Raw genomic sequence first — 17,527 nt, forward strand, 5'->3', positions numbered from 1 at the left:
TCTGGGATCTCATTCTAGACATCATCGTTACTAGAATTCTATGCTTGCACCGCAACCTTCGTTGTATAGTAATACGACTCTCTATTGATAAGAAAGAATAAGTATTCAATAGGTAGATAATGTACTTAATTAGTCTATCAATGATAACTTATACACCACCACGACCCGATTAGTGGTACTCAATCTCAACATCCATTCCAATACAACTCTCACAGTTGTAAGTAATCGTCTCATTACTCGTAGAATCATTCCTGCATTACTATGGTCCACCATTGACCTACTGTAGTCATTCGTTTTCCATGAAGTCTTAATAGCTAACCATACGGAGTCCATACATATCGTATCGAATTCTTCTATGCAGGTAACATGATCACCGCTCATGATTTATGAAGAACACTCCTGAACTTGACGTACATATGACATGAAGTAGATAAAATTGCAAAAGAGTTTCAATGAAAGCAACGATAGCAGGTTAATACCATTATTAACCATATGTCTTTATTAGGAGACATAAAGCTCAAAGGTTCATTTAGTCCTTTCGTAACATGCTCCTGGCTTATCTCAAGATAGGACCTTCTAAGATAGAAAGCCCGCTCACGGCGATTACATGAATTAAATCTTTACCAAACTACTATTACGGTTGAGTACCGCACAGTAATCAGAAGGAATGTCAATCTTTCACACCATAATACAACCTTCACGGAATTAACCATTATCACTGTATTCCTCTGGCACGAGCGCCGATAATTGTCCTCTTACACTTAAAGTGTTGGCCACCTCTTTGGCCTTTCTTGATAGTAAAATTTCCTTACAATCAATGTCATTTTAACCACCTCCAACTAAATTTTCTACCTCATTTCAATCACTGCTTATGTGAAAATGCTTCTCTTAAGTCCTGGTGAGAAAAAAATCACCATTTTTTCATAAGTCATTGCCTTAGTCTTTAGATGTGAACATTGCCACGATTGACTCTCGATCATACTTAGGACGTCTCTTATCTTGGTTCCTTCTTGTTTTCACCAATCTCGACCCTCATTGGATCGATCTATACTTTCTTATGGTTCAAGACGTGCCCCACCTAGCATTATTATAATTATGTCATATTTCCTTCATCAAAATTTCTATTCTTGAGAACTTTGAATATTACCTTTCTCCTTGTAAAACCTCTAAGGTTATCCTTAAATCCTTCATCAGGCACACCCTAGGAACAGGGCATATCAAGATACCATTTACTAATACCAGAATCATTGTCTATATACTTATGAAAAATTTCTCCACTGATCCTTAAAGGTTGTTGTTACCTTAATCCTTTCCAATTCATACTGTTAAAACTCATGATGTCCCTATTAAGGGTGAAATGCCAACCTTTATGCATTCCCCTAGGATTCATTTCAAGTTATCGGGGTTTTATCCTTAATTCCACCTTTAAAAGATACTTACACTCTTCCATGGATAAATCAAGTCATATATACTTGATAGATTACCTTATTCAATCATTCTCACTTCGATAGTCTATACTTAATTTCACAATAGCATCCTTATTCAAACTGAGGTCAATCCATATGGCCTCCAAAAGATAACAATGGTTTTTTTTCGCTTTGCTGGCCTAATTTGGTAATGACAACAGGGATGTTCTGGAAGAAATTGGTCATGTTCAACGTGAACTTCTACTTAATAATTCCTCATTTACTTTTGTTGTTTATCTCAACAGTCATCTCAATATTGGGATATCTTTCATACATGGTGTCTCCCTTTCTGGGTATCAAGCCACCGGTCTTACACTTCACATTCTTGAAGGTCACTTCCTTCATCCAATTTTCCTAATTTCTTACTTCCTTGTCTCCTCATTTTATCCGCGTCTCATTATTTATCCTTCGAACTATCTCAAGGTTTCCTCTAATCCTCCCAACTTATAGGGGATAAAATATATATGTATCTCTTATGCCTTCAACCATCAATTTTAACTCATGGTGAATCACCCTCATCCTGACGATTACATACTTTTCTATTTCTATTGCTACGAGTCTTTAAGGTTTCCTCAGACCCAACTCCCTTATCATTCCTCAACTCTATTGCCTTTATATTCCTTTCCACGTCAGTTTCTTTTTATTTTCCTTTCTCTTATCATTATTTCATGAACCAACACAACATAAGCATTGATTTCAAACATCCTGTCATTCTGGATTCGTGTCCTCAGAATGAATCTTGACAACTTTTACAACTTAGATTCATAATTCATCATACTCGTCTGCCTTTGTTCTGGCTCTAAAGCTTTTACACTATCTCCATAACCTTGGGAAGTACTTTCCTGAAAACAATTGACTGAACTTAAATCAGTTTATTATAATCTCTTGCTTCATGCCTTCCTTGGCCTTTCACCAGCGGGTGGCCTCTCTCTTAGGAGGGTAAGTGACAAAAACAGTCTTTTGTGATTCGTCAATCATTTAGAGTCTCAAATGATTCCTATATTTCCTTTAGCCAGGCTCTTGCCTCGACTGGGTCAGCTTGTTCCTTAGAACTCTGAGAGCTTAGCGACTTAAAGGTCCTGAAAGAATTTCTCACCGTATTGTTTCCTCAGGGTGGTGGTTGGGGATAATAGTCTAAGTTCTTTCTAGAAAGGTCCATAAATTGTCGTATAGGAGTACCGTCTTGGGTATCCTTCCCTTACTCGACTTCTGTTTCCTTAGTCTGAACATTCCCTCCTCCTCCCCATAATCGGGGTCATCCTACATGTTTTAAATCCTCATTTTCCACTTCATTATGTTATGGGTTCCTTCTATCTTGATAGCGACCTCCCTGAATATCACGTTCAGGGTTTGCTCTAAATCTTATTCCTCAAACTAGCTTTCATCTAAGATCTCATCTTTAAGCTCTTGAACATTTGGAACCCAAATTCTGTAGGAACACCTCATTATTCCCTTATCATCTTTCTCGGTATTAATCTCTTCTACAGTCATTATCATTTTGAGTCTTTCCTTCCTGCTAAGGGCGTCAGCCACCACATTGGCTTTCCCTGGATGACAGAGAGTCTCACAATCGTAATCCTTGATTAGCTCTAACCACCTCCTCTGGCGCATGTTGAGCTCTTTCTGCGTGAAAATGCACTAGAGCACTTATGGCTTGTGTAAATCTCACACTTCTCTCCATACAAGTAGTGCCTCCAATCTTTAGGGCAAAACTATTGCCACAAGCCCAAGCTCATGGGTGGGGATATCGAATTTTATATTCCCTTAATTGTCTTGACGCGTACGCGATTACCTTGTTGTGCTGTATAAGAAGCACCCTAATTACTTATGCGAAGTGTCACTACACATCACAAAATCTCCTTTTCCATCCAGCAACGCCATCATAGGGGCCGTCACCAATCTTTGCTTCAGTTCTTAAAAGAAGTTCTCGCATTTGTCTGTCCATTCGAACTTCTCAGTCTTACGAGTAAGCCGCGTTAAAGGGGCTACTATCTTTACAAACTTGAATGAACCTCCGGTAGTGACCGACCAATCCTACCTCTGATAGTTTCCCTAACCATGGTCATCAATTCCTCAGTGGTCCTTTATTCATTCCTGTCAGGATCCTCCACGGGATCCTCCTTAGCAACAATCCCTTCCAGGACAACATCCTCAACCGCTACATTCTCAATATGAACATCATCGCGCTGTTGCTCCTCAACCTTAGGGTTCGGAGTCCCGCTACCATATACGATAACGAACTATGCTTCTATCATGATATTTATAAGGGTTCCCATAAGGGTTTTAACTGTCAGCACTACGTTAGGTAGTCCGACTATGAACTTGGCAAGAGTTCTTATTTATCTTAGTGAACTTATTATTTTAACGTCACTTCATCTCTGAGGTTTATAACGCTTAGCCCTGATACCATTTTTGTAACACCCCCAAATCCGGTGTCGAGGATCCGGGTTGTCACGAGTTCCATTTCCCTTAATAACACTCAATCTTTATAAACAACCAACTACTCCGTACTGTGACCCCATAATATACACACACACCACAAGTCATAGTCTCAGAGATGAATACCAAAAATAACACAAGTCATTTTATTCTACAATTATAAACCACTACACCTTAAAAGGGTTTCTGAATAATTTACATATTCCTTGCCATTTTTACAATTCATAATTACATAAGTCTGGTATATCAAAAGTTGAAAGCCTGACCTATTGGTAGTTCCTACCTCAGCTACAGCGTCATCAACGCCTACATGAAACGGTGGAATGTTTCCTAACCGCTCACGAATTGGGAGCTTGATCATGTTCATCTTGTCTATCTGTTGTTGTGTGATGAAAGAAGAAAGCAAGGGTGAGCAACAAGCCCACCGAAATAATATGTATTATAATTAACAATATATGAGCATTCTCATAGTACTCATGAAAGTCTTGGTCAAGAAGAAATGAACCAAGTTTGTTATTTTAATGCGACGAAGTCACAAAATATTCAGTATATATATACATATATACTTCTCAAATCTTTGAAATCCTCTAACATGTATAATATACACAGAGTTCCAGTTTATAACTGCATAAAATATCGTGGCAAGGTGATCTCATATATCTAACCTTCTCTCAACATTTTTCTGAAAATCTTTATCATGCATAAGATAATAATTTACTAGATGTAAGTTGAAAAGATAAAGTTACAAGATACTCCAATATACTTATATCTTTTCCGAATACTACTTGAACTACCACCGTTCAAGTTATAATTAGTTTCAAAAGTTCATCACACAGATGAGATTACAAGATAAGACTTGAATAAATTCAATCATTGAAATATTATTAAATGAAATGAAGTTACGAGATACTTCATTTAGTCCCGATATATATATATATATCTCTCATACATTTCCTGAAAACCTCTGTCATGTAACGTATGATCAGAGTTGCAATATCCAATGAATTATAAAAAGAAAAGAAGTTTGGCATAAACCCGATATCTTACTGATCAGGCAAAGATACCAATAAGTAACCTTTTCTACTAGTAGATGGATGAATCCCCCACCGGTCATCACCCTAGCCTCATTAGGACCTTGTGCAGGACCGCCACCCGGCCTCTCACACGTTGATGGGCTGCCACCCAGCCACTTACACTTTGATAGACTGTACCCCGTCATGTCGCTTATGCCGACTCAATTAGATGGACTTACTTCCCGAACGTTGGGTAAGTAATCAATTCATTTATCAAAATAACAACCTTGTTGTGAATATAAAATACACCACAGAGCCGGATCCCTTAGGTTTTGAGCGAGTATTTAAATCCCCTTTGAAAGGAGGATCTTAAATATAAAAAAAATGAGTTTTGGGATCCACCCTAACTTTTAAAAATCATTTTGAAGACTCGAAAACATTTTTAAGAATGTTTGGAGTAATGCTGATTTAATAAAATAAATCAGTCCCAATATATTAGAAAATATCTGAATATTATTATTTAAATAATATTCCCATAAAGAATAATCTTTATAAAAATAATTGAAGTAGAAGTTTTTAAAACTTATACTTGAAATGAATAATAAAGAACCAAAGATATACTTATACGAAAGTACGATCTTTATTTGAATAATCGAAAATAAGTTTGATTATCGAAACATTATTCTTTAATAAAATAAAGAATATTATTTAGTAAATAAGCGGAGTCATAAGTCCTCGAATGAATATTCAAAATAATATTCATTAAATAGAATAAACAGTGTCATAAGTCCTCGAATGAATATTCAAAGTAATATTCATTAATAAAAATAAAGTTTTCGAATAAACCTTATTCGATTAATAGTTTTGAAAACTATATCTATATATATATATATAATATATAATATACTCGGGAACATCGACTCCCGGTTTTAGAAAATGTTCGCCTTTGGGTCCCCTATACTAACGGTATACGCAACTACTGTTTATCTCTAGCATAGGTCTTATGCAATTATAAGCATTGGAATCAACATATAGATATCAAGATTATGAAACAGACATGCATATAAACCATATCAGCATGCTCCAATATATCGCAAGATTTGCTAATTAACAATCATGCATCTATCACAAGATAATGCATATACATATATACATCACAACAACAGTATAACGGGTAGAAAACTTGCCTGAGTGCTCCCGGATAGAATTAAGCTTAGAGTGGGTCCGATAACCTATGAACAATAACATAAGTCGGAATTAAACCCCTGGTCGCTTAAGAAACTAGACTTAACCAATTGAACCCTAATGTTCGCTTTTGCGCTAAACGATTCACTTAAGTCGCTCGAGTACCCCCGGCTCCACCATTTTTAATAAATTAACCATTAAGAATTTTAAGGCGATTCTTTCGCGAGTACTCTCCCAACTGCCTAATCCACTTTACATAATTGTTTCATACACCAATTAGTCATTTAAGGGCCTTAACCAAGGTTTCAAAGTAAGGCGAGGGGTAATGGTTCGTTCACGAAGCTCCGTTACTTAAAACGGTCGTTTCTCCTAAACCGTACATCGGATTGAAGCGAACCACATATCAAAACAAAGCTCATAACATGAACTATCTAATAGTGGCAATGGTCAAAACCTAACAGTGAGTTCACGGGTCCTGATGTTATGAACAAAAACAGTCTAAGGTAAATCGGCCATTATGACGACTATATTTACGCGATTACAAAATTTATACCACTCCAAATCAATCCACAATCAACCCACAATCAACATCACAACCAAACTCCATCCATACTTCATTACAACAGTCCCAACATCTCAGTATTTCCAATTTATACTACTCTCAATCATGAACTAAAAGCTATACTTAAGTTCATTAACCAATAATCAAGATTTACTACTTCAAAAACATTACCAAACCAACCCAACTCTAAATATAAAATAATCATGCTTCTCATGAACTATACTACTCATAACAAGCTCTTAACATTCAATAATAAGGCTAGGTTAAGAGATTATACCTTCCTTGGAGGGTGGAAAGTTACTAGGGAGCCTCAAAGAACCTTGATCTATCCTTATATAACCTTAATCTTGCATATGAAATCAAGAAACACAAAGTTATAATTTGAAAACACTATTCACCCTAATCTTTGGTGAATTAATTAGCTATGAATCCATTTGAATCAAGAGCTTAAAATCATACCAAAGCTAAGTTATGAAATGTAGAATCCATAGAAATAAACCATGGAATTTATGCTTGAGTGGAGCTTGGACTTTGGATTTTTCTTCCTTGCTTTTTCCTTGAAAGCCGAGAGCAAAGATGAAAATGGGGAGAAGAAATGCTTCTTGCTTGGTTGCCTAGGTATTTATGTGATTATTTGCTTGTTAATTAGATTGTTACCATGGTAAAAATTATGTGGCTCACAATCATCCAACCAATCCTTCCCACTTTGTCATGCTCATGTCATCTGCTTATGTCATCTTGTTACACTTGTCTTCCTCTTGTTGGTGCGATGACATCATCATCCATTAACCTCTTTGATTAACCCTTAATTACTTGGCTAATGACCGCTGATCTGTTATACGGTTCGCTTAACTTTCGTTCTCGTTTATCGTTTGAGGGATCATACCCGGGATCTTATTACTTGGGTTTCCCCTAAACCTTTCTCAATATTTTATATTCCTTTTATGATCCTCTCTTATAATCCTTGAATTAAAATCCTTTTAATCATGTTACCTTATACTCAATTCTTTCTGTATCTGATGGATTTTCGGGAAAAATCAAAGTGTTCGAATTTGGATTCTGACGATCTTTACATACATTTATATACCATATAAAGTACTAATAAGATCTCAAAATATCAATAAAAGAACCCCTACCAAGTGTGACATGAAAAGTTTTCTTATTCAACATAATCAGCAAAATCACTATTCATAAGGGTTACAAAAAGTCCAAAATTTTTGGGGTTATTACATTGTAAACCAAGAAAGTAAGTTAGTTCTCCCATCATGCTCATTTCATATTTACTTTGCATCAATTTTGCAAACGTTTTGCAAAGTTTCTCATCCGTAAAGCCAAATATAATATCATCTATATAAATTTGAACAAGTATACTAGAGCCATTAACATTTCTATAGAATAAAGTTTTGTCAACAGTACCTCTTATGAAATGATTTTCTAAGAGAAACTTTAACAAAGTGTCATACCAGGATCTAGGTGCTTGTTTTAGTCCATAAAGTGCTTTTAAAAGATATAGACATATTCTGGAAAATTTGGATCTTCAAAACCAGGAGGCTGACTGACATAGACTTCCCCCCTCCAAATCTTCATTCAGAAAGGCACTTTTAACATCCATTTGATAGACTTTGAAATTGGCATGGGCTGCATAGGCTAGAAAAATTCTGATGGCTTCAAGTCTTGCAATAGGAGCAAATGTCTCATCAAAATCTATTCCTTCTTGTTGACAATATCCCTTAGCAACCAATCTAGCTTTGTTCCTGGCAACTATGCCATTTTCATCAATCTTTTTTCTGAATACCCACTTTGTGTCAATATGATTCTTTCCTTTAGGCATTGGTACCAGCTTCCAAACTTTATTCCTTTTAAATTGGTTTAGCTCCTCCTGCATAGCTAAAACCCAATCAGGATCCAACAAAGCTTCTTCTACCTTTTTAGGCTCTTCCTGAGATAGAAAGCTGTTGTAAAGACATTCTTCTTGAGTTATTTTCCTAGTTTGCACTCTTAAAGATGCATCACCAATAATTAGCTCAAATGGGTGATCTCTAGTCCATTTTCTCTGTTGAGGTAGATTAGCTCTAGATGAAGAGGCCTCATAGTTTTCTTGATGTTTGACTGAGTTTTAATTAGAAGAAACTCCCCCTGAGTTTGTGGATCTTTGACTTAAAGTTGGGGTTCATTCTGATTTTGATCTGTATTGGCTTTTAACTCCTATCGATGGCTCAACGGATGTTGATCTTTGCCTTTCGACGGATGATGCAGACTGTCTTTCAACAGATGATGCACTTGGTCTTTCGATGGATATTGAATTATGTGCTTCATTAGTTGTAGATTTTTCTGCATTGTCCTTAGATATTGTTTTTTGATCACTTTCATCACAAATCATCTCAACATTATCAAATTTGAGGCTTTCATGGAAATCTCCATCTTGCAGTCCTTCAATCTTTTTATCATCAAACACAACATGTACAGATTACATAACAATGTTGGTTCTGAGATTGTAGACTCTGTATGCTTTTCCAACTGCATATCCAACGAAAATACCTTTATCTGCTTTGGCATCAAACTTTCCATGCTGATTAGTTTGATTCCTTAATATATAGCATTTAGAGCCAAAGACATGAAGGAAGTTTAATGTTGGCTTCCTATTCTTGAACAATTGGTAGGGTGTCATGCATTTTGCTTGATTAACCAAAGAAATTTTTTGAGTGTAGCATGCAGTATTTGCAGCTTTTACCCAAAAATATGTAGGTAACTTTGATTCTTCTAGCATTGTTCTTGAAGCTTCAATAAGAGAAATTTCTTCCTTTGCACCACTCCATTCTGTTGCGGGGTTCTTGCTGCTGAAAACTTATGCATGATCCCATTATCTTCACAAAAAAATCTCATCACAGAATTCTTGAACTCAGTTCTATTGTCACTCCTGATTCTTCTAACTTTAAAATCAGGATGATTGTTAACTTGCCTTATATGATTGATGATGATTTCATTATCTTCATCTTTGGATTTAAGAAAATATGTTCAAGAGAACTTTGAGAAATCATCCACAATTACTTGGCAGTATCTTTTCTTTGAGATGGACAATACATTGACTGGTCCAAATAAGTCCATGTGTAGTAATTGTGAAAGTTCTTCAATTATTGAATCAAGCTTCTTTTTGAATGATGCTTTGATCTGTTTTCCAATCTGACAAGCATCACACAATCCATCCTTTGAGAATTCCACTTGAGGAATGCCTCTTAATAAATCTTTCCTACATTGACTGGTCCAAATAAGTCCATGTGTAGTAATTGTGAAGGTTCTTCAATTGTTGAATCAAGCTTCTTTTTGAATGATGCTTTGATCTGTTTTCCTTTCTGACAAGCATCACACAATCCATCCTTTGAGAATTCCACTTGAGGAATGCCTCTTAATAAATCTTTCCTGACTAGTTCATTCATAGTCTTGAAATTGAGATGGGACAGCTTCTTGTACCACAACCAGCTTTCATTTTGACTTGCCTTGCTAAAGAGACAAGTGACAGATTCTGCATTTGATGAGTTGAAGTCAGCTAGGTACACATTTCCTTTTCTCACTCTAGTGAGAACCACTTTGTTTTTTTTCTTGTTGGTCACAACACAGGCTTCAGAATTAAATGTTACTGAGTTGCCCTTATCACAAAAATGGCTGATACTCAATAGATTATGCTTTAGTCCATCCATTAGGGAAACTTCCTCAATGATGACATTGTCTTTTAAAATCAAGCCATATCCCACAGTATAACCTTTGTTGTCATCTCCAAAAGTGATACTTGGGCCAGCTCTCTTCTTGAACTCAATGAGCAGGGTAGAATCTCTAGTCATGTGACTTGAGCACCCACTATCCAGATACCAAAGATATTTTTTATTTCCCCGCACACAACAAAATCAAAGCAAGTTGATTTTGGTACCCAAGTTTCCTTGGGTCCTGTTTTGTTAGCCTTTTTCTTAGGTTTTTTAGGTTTGTCCTCATTTGACTTAGGTATTTGAGATTCATCCTTAATCACTTGAGTAGAACCTTTAAAGCCATTCATCATTATAGAATTATCATGCACAAGCTGGTTAACATGGAAAAGCATACTCTGTGTGAATATGTTATTCCAGTAAGGCATGTTAAATGGCATTTGAGGCATACTAAATGCAGCATAGTAGGGATTTTGTGCAGATGGCATATTAGCAAATTGTGCATTCAAATTATGTGTAGGCATAATATTCAAAGGCATTGTAGGCATGTTGGGAAATAAAGAAGGTGTAGACATGGGTGCAGGCATAGCAAGTTTGCAGTTAACAGACAAATGATTAACACTACCACACTTCACACAGGTTTTTCTAGGTGCATATTTATTAGGTGTGTAGTTGTTATGTTTATTAATTCCTACTTCCCATTTCTATTGTTTTTTTTTGATTATGCTTTAACCTCAATTTTCTCCAATCTATCATTCAATTGCTTGATTGACAGATGCCCTACATTGACTCTCTTGTTCTTTTTCACTTGACTTATTTCTCTTGGAACATAGTTCTTGGAAATTGATCCATATTTCTCATTTAACTTAGCTAGCTGGGATTTGCTAACTGGCTTTCTTTCACTCAACGAATGTGGTTCCTTGTCTTTCGACGGATAATTCTTTTGATCATTCGACATATAACATTCATCATCCGTCGAACCTACATCCGTTGAAAGTCCTTCTTCCAAGTTGGAATTCAGTTTCTCCTTGCTCTTTTTTCAGGATTCATCACAGAAGGATTCTATGCCTTAAAGTTTAGTAATTTGAACATGGACATCTCTGGATGATTTCCATGCCTTAATTACTTCCTGTTCTCGTTCAAGTTGTTTTCTTAAAATCTCCTCTTTCTTTAAGGATTCAGTTAGTTCATCTTTCGCAGTCTTGCACTCTATCTTCAGTTTCTCAAACTCAACAAATTGAGTTTCTAACACATTGTTTCTTTCACTTAAAAACAAATTGTTCTCTTTAATTTTAGTGTTTTCTTTAGTGAGAGATTTGAGTGTAACACGCAGATGATATAATTCAGTAGACATGTCATTTATAGCATCATTACACTCAGCTTTAGATAAATGTGCTAGATTAGTGGTGATTACCCAATTACTTGAAGAACTAACTTCTGCTTCATCTCATTTGGCCATCAGGGCTAGATTGACAAAGCTTGTTTCCTCATCTTCATCCAATCCATCAGCAGCTTAGTCATTTTCTTGAGTTAGAAAAGCCCTTTCCTTTTATTTGAGCAACTCAAAGTACTTCTTTTTGTAATCCACAGGCTCAAACTTCTTTCTATCAGAATCAGGCTTTCTGCATTCACTTACAAAATGACCACAAGCCACACTTGAAACATTTAAATTTTGACTTGTTAACCATGTTTCTGTTTGCCTTGGTTGCTCCAAAATTCTTCTTGAATTTGAGCTTAGGAAATCTTCTGGATAGAAAATCTAGATGCTCATCTATGTCATCCATATCATCTTGACTATGATGGTCTTCATGTTCAGCTACTAGCCCTTTTCCTTTGCCTTCACAAACTCTAGGGTTTGGTACAGATTCCACAGCTTCAACTTTTGTCTCTTTCTCTCTCTCTCTCTCTTGCTCAGCAACCAATGCAATGGATCCTCCCTTCTTCCTTCCTTTCTCTAGCTTCTCATCTTGCTCTATTTCAAGCTCATAAGTCTTTAGAATCCCATACAGTCTGTCCAAGGTCAATTACTTGTAATCTTGAGAGTTTCTTAGTGAGACTGTCATAGGCTTCCATTTCTTTGGTAGAGATCTAAGGAACTTAAGGTTTGAATCTTTGGTCTGATAGATTCTTCCATGCAACTTTAGAGCATTTAGCAGTTTTTGAAACCTACTAAAAATGTCAGTGAGTGACTCACTTTCTTCAGTATGAAAATGCTCATATTGCTGAATCAAGAGTTGCATCTTATTTTTCCTTACTTGCTCAGTTCCATCACATATAACTTGAATTGTATCCCAGACATCCTTATCAGTTTTGCAGTTTATGATATTGTCAAACATGTTACCATCAACACCATTAAACAAAATATTCATGGCCTTCTTATCTTTATGAACTTGCTCAATATCTGGATCAGACCATTCTGCTCTAGGCTTTGGGATGGATGGCTCATTTCCTGTAGCAGCTCTCATAGGAACATGTGGACCTTTCTCAATACAGTCCACATTTCCTTCATCTTGAGAAAGAAGATGCAAGTGCATTTTCACCTTTCAGTGGTGATAATTATGTTTGTACAGAAATGGAATCTTTACTCCAACATCTTTTCTGTTCATTGTTAGTTATAGTGATCTTTAAACTCTTTGTACTTCAGGAGCGTACTCTGATACCAATTGTTATTCCCAAACAATCTAACAAAGAATTACAGAAGGGGGGTTGAATGTAATTCTGTCTACTTTTCAAATTTAAGAACTGTTCTACTATGAATATATAACTGTGTTTGATTTAGCTAAAGTGCGGAATTAAAGTACGAAGAAATCAAATACAAGTATTTAAAAACTTTCTGGTGGATTGAAATTTTCCACCAAAGATATATATTAATATGAGAACTTTGTGATACAATGTTTTGCACGTAACTGCTTTCAAGTTGAACTTACAAAGAACAGAGAAATTCTTCACAGATGTAGCTTTATCTATTTCTCTGGTAATTGCTTACTTACTTCGATAAATGTTCTACTTGCTACTCTTGGTTTATATATCACCAAGTTACATGATAAAAAGACAAACAAATAAGACAAAATGTTTCTAGTCTAATTTCATGCTTCTTCATTTCTCTATCCAGCATCTTTGAATATCTTCAGTTTAGCATAAAAATGGAAATGCTTCTTTGTACTCTAAACCTGTAAATAGGCTGCCATATTCTATTTACATACAATCAACGCATGTGACTGTCAAGTCACTGTGAACTGCTTTTAAATTAGATCATCCATTGAAACTCTATGGGATCATCCGTTGAGACTTTGTTGGATCATCCGTTGAGTGTCTGGTTGAACATCCGTTGAAACTCTAGTTGATCCTCCGTTGAAACCTTGTGGAACATCCGTTGAGAGCATCTTCATAGCAGTTAACTCTATTTCACTTATACAATATTACAAGGCATCTAATATTTATAGTTAGCCAACCTATCTTGAATATTAATCTAGTAGTCAACATGACTTAAAACATTCTACAACATCTAGTTCTCTAAGGCATTACAATATGCAGAAATGTGCTACTAAACTTATTAATACATAAGCTACCCTTTCAACGGATGTTAAAGTGATCATCCGTTGAAAGCTACAAATTCACTAAATTAAATCTACTAAGGTGTTTTATTTAACTTATCATCAAGTACACAACATATTCCTAACACAGTTAGATGTTCGCCCTTATTGAAGCATAACTAAAGTGAAAATGAAGTTAGGATAGGCATAGAGGGAGAAAGGTAGAACATTAATAATTCATATGATATATGTCAATACTCAATTGAACATTAATCCAGGAGAAGAAAAACATAACTAAAAGGGCATACCTGCTTGGAGCTCTGTCGGAAATCCGATAGTTTAAAGTGAAACAGGAGGAAGATAGTTGCTTTAGTGGTCAGAATGTTATTACAAGGGGCAGCCAAATGGACCAGATAGAAGGATGTAATGAAGTAGCACGATTAGCCAGAGGGCAATATGGACAATTTAGAATGATAAAAAACTGCAAGGCAGAAGTTAGGAGGGCAAAGTTGACATTTCATCCTGAATAAAATTGCTCGAGGAACCCCCTGTTGCTGTATTAGATATATAATAGATTTATTAGTATAGATATGTAGGCATTTCTTCAAAAGAGAACTCTCTTATATAGAGAACCGTAGAGAACCCTTGATTCTGTTATAGAATTTCATCAAGTTTGTTGCTAATGTAGAATAATAATTATATTTAAGTATAATAAAACATTTAACAATTGAAATTTTAAAAAAATATATTTTAAATTTGATTCTACTGTGAAATAATTTTGGATAAGTGTGAGTTTACTATGATTCTACTACAGAACCACTTTAAACTATTTCATCACATTTCAATGATTTTTTAAATAAAAAAATTGTGCAACTTCGTTTTTAATTTGGTAATTAAAATTTGTAATTATATATGATGAAAAATGAAATAAATTATGTATTTATATTTTTTTAAATAATGGTTCTTTACGGACCTCTATCTAAGCGAGTCCTCCATGGATTGCCACCCTAGATATATATAATATATTAATTATATATTAATTTAAAGATGAAACCAACTAGAAAAGTATATATTACACGTATTCTTATCATTATTGTATACATCTCCTAGATAATGGAAAAAAATATTAATTATAATTCATTAAGAAGGTGAAAAACTTTAATTTTTTTATAAATATAGCATATACAGATTACATAGTGAGGTGAATGAGTAAATTTTGGAATACTCTTAAATAATTAATTAACTATATTGGTTCAATATTTTATTTTATCATTTATTTTTAGACTTTTTAATTTTTAATCTGGGTAGGACCGAGTTTGATCCGAGCTAGACTCAAAAGCGAGTTTTATTCGACTAGCTCCTGAATAAGTTCGAGTATGTGTACTCGGTTGATACATTGGCTAAGACGGTCGAGTTTTTGAACAATGATCTGGATTAGTCCGACAATGACTCAAAGAAATAAAATTTTAAAATTTGATCCAATATAAATATTCTATTAAATATAGTACAATTAATTATTTGTTATTAAGTATATTTCTAAAATGAGAAAATTAGCACTTAAATTTTATTAAATTAGATAATAATTTACACCCTCATATTGGCCAATTTAATTTTTATCATGATACTTTTCTGAATTTAATTTATTTGTTATTATATTTTAAAAGATCATGTCATTTTTCATTAAATTTAATATGTGTTACACTCTTATTAATTTACCCAATAAATTTTCAATTTATTTCACTCACCTCACATATATAAAATCCACTTAGTCAACCTAAGGGTTAAGAATTTAGGAGTGACACGAATTAGTAATGAATATGCTCGTTTTTTTTACACTTCATTTTTTAGTCTCAACCAAACAAATAGGGATGGACAGTAGTCTCGCCCCGCCTAACCCCAATACGATCCCGCCCTGTTCAGGTCGAGGATTTAGGGATTTCTTAGGGGGAGGGGAATGAGGAAAGTGTTAAGCTCCGAAGTATCGTAGAAGGGGGGGTTGAATACGATACTTACTAAATTAAAAAATTATTTCGAATCTTTTGCAGATATATAATTTAGTGCTTGGTTAGTGGTTCCGTGTTCTTGAGGTGAATAGTTTTTGGCACAGTAAAACGAGGAACACAAGATATTCGGGGAAGTATATATTCATATATAAATCTGGGAGGGTGTTGCTACACTCTGTTAAATAAATTAACCGGCTACAATCTAAGAACAAAAAAGTTCCTAGCTTCTACAAAGATTTACAAATAAAATCCTATACAATGATCTAACTTTTGTTTGTCTAAGGATTTAATTATCGGGTAACGATTATAATGCCCCTATGAATATACAAGAGTTAAACCGCACATTATAATGTTACTCCGGTGAGAAGTTAAACGGAGATACAATTTTCTTGAGCTTCTCTATTTTTTCTTTGCTGCTTGTTTTAAATCAGCTCTCGTTTTTGGAGAAGAAGATGAACAGAACAATACAACTTAATTGCTTTTTGCTTTTGCTGCTTTGTGTAGACTTTATATTCAATTGAAATATGTGGATAAATATTAACCACACAAATCAATTGAATAAACTAATAAAGATGTGGCTAAGGAGCTTGGACTTGCTAAACTGCGACCAGAGAGGGTAACTTTTGTACTTAGAATTATTCTTACAAAACTCAACCTGCGATCTCAAGAGGAGGGTGTGTGCCTTAATTTTTATTTGCACCCAACCCTAACCTGTGACTACTACAGGTGGGGGCTTTTACTTAAAAAGTGCACAAGTTATGCGACCCTGTACCTCCTACATTAGTACATGGTTACTTAGTTTTTTTTTTCTTTTGTTGTAACCTGCGACCAACTAGTGAAGTATATGTACTTAACTTAATAAAAAAACAAGTACATGTTCATTTGTTTCTTTTTTTTCTTTTCTTTTCTTTTGTTTTCATTTTTTTTACTTTTCTTTTTCCTTTTATTTAAGTTTAAATTGTAACTAAATTAATTTATAAAATAAACTTAAATATAACTTATATAAATAAACTAGTTTAGATTTATAAAATAAACTTATTTAAAGTTTATAAAATATATCAATTTAAGTTTATTTAATAAATTATATTAAAGTCCATTAAATAAATTTATTTAAGTTAAAAATTAAACTTTAAACTTGGCCAATCCCTCTAGCTTTTAGTTGTATCCTGCGCACCTCTTCTCGTACTTTAACATATAAACGTTCAATCCAAGTACGTTCCTCAACTTAACAATTCTTCTAAAAATAATACCCAGATTGCTTTCACAAGCTGTTAACGCCTAATGCAACTGGTCTGGTTCACAGACGACTAACTCTGATTTAGATCTTCGTATTGTGGTCTTGATTACGTTGTTAAGCTTGCAACAACTTTATCGCTGCGGACACTGATTGTCAATAAACAAATATACTTTCACTGGAATCATTTCTGGTATTTAGACAATGTCTTCATTACTACTACAATCTTGAATACTTCATTCACTGTTCTTTATTGACGCTTGAACATATAAATGAAATCCTGTCAGTGTGTATAACTTCAATACTACAGCTGTCTTTTTTAACCTTTGTCTATACCATGTCTTCAATTCTTCTGATTCCTATGCTTCAAACACTGTCTATCTTCAATCAATGCCAA

This window comes from Apium graveolens, chromosome 1 (assembly GCF_009905375.1).
Source record: "Apium graveolens cultivar Ventura chromosome 1, ASM990537v1, whole genome shotgun sequence".
Classification (NCBI taxonomy): Eukaryota; Viridiplantae; Streptophyta; class Magnoliopsida; order Apiales; family Apiaceae; genus Apium; species Apium graveolens.